This window comes from Nematolebias whitei, chromosome 21 (assembly GCF_014905685.2).
Source record: "Nematolebias whitei isolate Nwh7 chromosome 21, NemWhi1, whole genome shotgun sequence".
Taxonomy (NCBI): Eukaryota; Metazoa; Chordata; class Actinopteri; order Cyprinodontiformes; family Rivulidae; genus Nematolebias; species Nematolebias whitei.
The window spans coordinates 23,971,652-23,975,303 of NC_056518.1; positions in this window are offsets into that span (position 1 = coordinate 23,971,652).

The window sequence follows — 3,652 nt, forward strand, 5'->3', positions numbered from 1 at the left end:
ACAACAGCAACGTCTTGGTGTGTTTCACCGACGTCTGTAGTGTTGTCATTCGCGCCCAGAGATGTAATAGTGAGTACCTCACTGCATAGTGCTTTTGGTCGGCTTCCCTTGTCAGTGTGTTTCAAATCTTCTAACATTTCACGCAATTTTTCTGTCTCTTCCGAGCTCAGAGGTGGAGGGCCATTTTTCTGGGATTTTTGTGATTTTTTCGCCTCTGGACGTTTCGTCCGAGGTGGGGGGCGGCTAGGTACGTCTTTTTGGGGTTCCTCTCGGTTCCCATATTTTTGCGTCCTCCGCTGATCCCATTTACGATAATCACGTTCGTCCTCTGAAGGAGGAGCCTTTTTGTCCCAGCGTGCACCTTCATGATGCGGTTTGTTAGTCTGAAAATACTGCCTTTTTTCTCCTTTTTTAGGAGGAGGTGGCGATGAACGCCTTCCTTCTAATTCTAGGGAGTGGGGTTTAACCTTTACACCAGGAAACACTTCTATGGGCGTCTTGGCATGAGAACGTGCCTCAAACACATTCACAGCGCACTGTTTAATCTCACTGATGGATTTTTCTCTGTAATTTGCCATCATTTGCACTGACGTTTGTATGTCAGGGTGGAGATTTTTGCTGAAAACAAATTTAAAACCTTCTTCTTCCTCCATCCCGGTTTCATTTCTGTTACCAAAATAAGCTTGGAAGATTCTTTTGTAATAAACTTTTGGATGTTCAGCTTTACCCTGCGTGACCTTTTCTGCGGCTGGATATCCAGCTGGTCCTGTGCAGGAATCATACTCTTTGATCAGAGCTTCACACAGAAGTTTGTAATCCCTTCTCGTTGCATCTGGTAGACGCTCGATGAAGGTAAACACCTCTCTGTCCGAAGTGAGTCGTATCAGACTGATTTTATCTTCTAACGTAGCGTTAGGATAAGATCTCAATCTGAAATCCAGATCTCTGAGGTACGCTTTTGTTCCAGTTGAGCCCAAGGGTCCAGGAACGAAGCGTTGTACATATTTTGAGATTTTTTGCAAGTCATCCATTGATGGAGAAGATATCAATGGTCTCACATGCGTGATCAGTTGTGGGGGTGTTACTCTGCCCGTTTGTGTAGGTGTTAGGATGGGTCTAAAAGCACCGGGTGAGTAAAGAGGTTGTTGAGTTATTGGTGTATTACCCCGACTCTGTTCAGGGTCTGGTTTGGATTCCAGATCACCTTGCCCAACTTCATTGCCTTTATCTGTTGCTGCTTTTAGTTTCTCCTTACATTTTTTTAAATGTTCCTGGGATGTATAATAGTCATCTTTTAAACGCATATGTAGCTCTTGTACAATTTGTTTATCTATTTTACATTGTTCCAGTTCCATTTTTGCGAGCTGTAACTCTCTTTGTAGCTGTTCATTATCTGAGCACGCAGCTCTGTATTGACGGTCTATTTCTTTAATCTTTTCATTAGATTTTGTTTCTAGTGACGCCTGCATTTCTGCGAGCTGCTCCTCATGTCTTTTAGACATCCAGTCAAGGTGCTCCGACCGTTCATCCAATTCAGCTTTTAGAAGCAGAGAGATTTTTGCTAACCGTTCAAGGCTAAGCTTTTTACTCTCTGTCTGTAATGTTCCTGCGGCCAGACTTTTCAGCTCTTCTTGTCTTTGAAATTCATCGAGTTGTTGTAATTGCTGTATTTGTGTACCAATAAGTGGAGTTGTTAAAATATGTAAGGCCCCCAAAATGATATCATCATTTGTTGGTTTTAAAAGGTTCTCTTCTTCTTCTTCGCTTGCCATTTTTCTTCTATTTAAGGATTAAACAGGAGAATTTTAATGTTTTAGGTTTTTCAAAATAAATAAAATCAGCAAAGTCTCTTTGTCTGATATATTTGCTTTTATTTAGTGATTTATCAATTAAACGTGCATTATCCTTTTAGCAAATGAGTAAACTTTTTCCAACTTTGTGAAAATCTGTAACTGTTTCTATTTTTTTAAAAAGTTAACGTTTATTTTGTACCTTATTTTAAAGGATTACCAGTGAATAAAACTTTTTGGTAAATGCTCTTTGCATAAATACCTTTTAACTTTTAAAATGCAAGATAACAGTATGTATTCAGCTTTGAGGAACGTTTATTAACTCGAAAATGCCTTTTAGAAAAATAAAAACGTTTAATTTCACTATTTAAACCTAAAAAGCGAGTGAAACCTGTCTTCTCAAGTTTGTCCAGAAGATGTCAGAACAACCTTAATAATTTCAACTCAGACACTGTTTGTGTTGTCCAGTAGGGGTCGCTATGACTTCCTGTGGCGTTCGGTTGACATCCTGTTGTTAGCCGCTTAGCTTAAAGTTAGCTTCGGCTAAACTCGGTTAAAATCAACATTTCTGAACGGATTTTTTACACAAACGTGGCAAAATTTCAACAAGCACGACTTCTTAGCATGAACATGAGTTTTTTGGGACAATATTGCAGCTTTATTTAGTGATTTTAAGCGTAGTGAAGGCTCCGGTCGTTAGCTGTTAGCTTAATATTAGCATCGCTAGCGTTGTTTAAAAACATCATTTAATGACGGGTTTTAAACTTTAACGTGGCAAAATTTCAGCGAGTATGCTTCGAAGCACTTAACCAGCGTGTCAAAATCACTTTAAAGCGCTTTTTTAGCTTTAAAAAGCAGATTTTATTTCCCTATGAAAACGAATTTTCATATCCGGGTCACTGACTGACACGTCAATCAGCCAATGAGAGAGCGGCACAGGGTGACTGACATCCTGTTCCAGCCAATGAAAGCGTTCCACGGCAGCTATATTCAACAAATCAGGAAACGTTAAAGCAACCAGCATGCTAGATTCACGTGCACTAAAATTCGTCAACTTTTCGTCTTTTAAACTGTCAAAATGCACTTTTTCTGTTAAAAATTGTAACGAATCAACTCTGAGCTTAGCTGAGACTTCGTCCAGTCTTTAAAACGTTTATCCATCTATTCAAAATACTCGTTCAAACTTAACAGAACCGAACTGGACCACAGTCCTGGTCTTTCAGCAGAACCTCCGTACTTTTAAACAGAATAACGTTTTCCACAGCTCATAAGCTTAGCTACACATAACAGACGTACAATTTTAGCTTTCATAAAGACTTATGACACTATTTCAGCTTTCTGTGAGCTTCCTGAGCATCACAGACCAACACGCTTAAAAACATGCAGCGTTTCGCTTCAGCGGCGCAGCATGAGCTGCGTTTCAGCACAGCTGTTAAACTGTTATTTTATCAACATGCCAACATTTAAAAAATCAATCTTTACACGAATTCACAGTCATTTATGAGCACGTTACGAGCCACCAATGTAGTATGACAATATAGGGAAATATATATACAATTTTCACGAGTTCCTCATCTTTCTGACTGTGTAAATGTCGTGCATTGAATTTTAACAGAAATGTAACGAGAGACGTCATTTATCTTTGACCCATATGATATTTCTAAAATATCTGTACTGATTTTATGAGAAAGCAGAGTTTAAGATGAAGATTTATCTTACAGAGAGATTTGTGAGGGAATTAATCTGTTTGACCAGAAAACGTGCACGCTCCATCAGATCTCAGCTTGCGACGGTACGCTCGGTTGAAGTAGATCATTACCTGGTTGACGATGACATCAGCTCGGTATAGAATCCTTCAGACT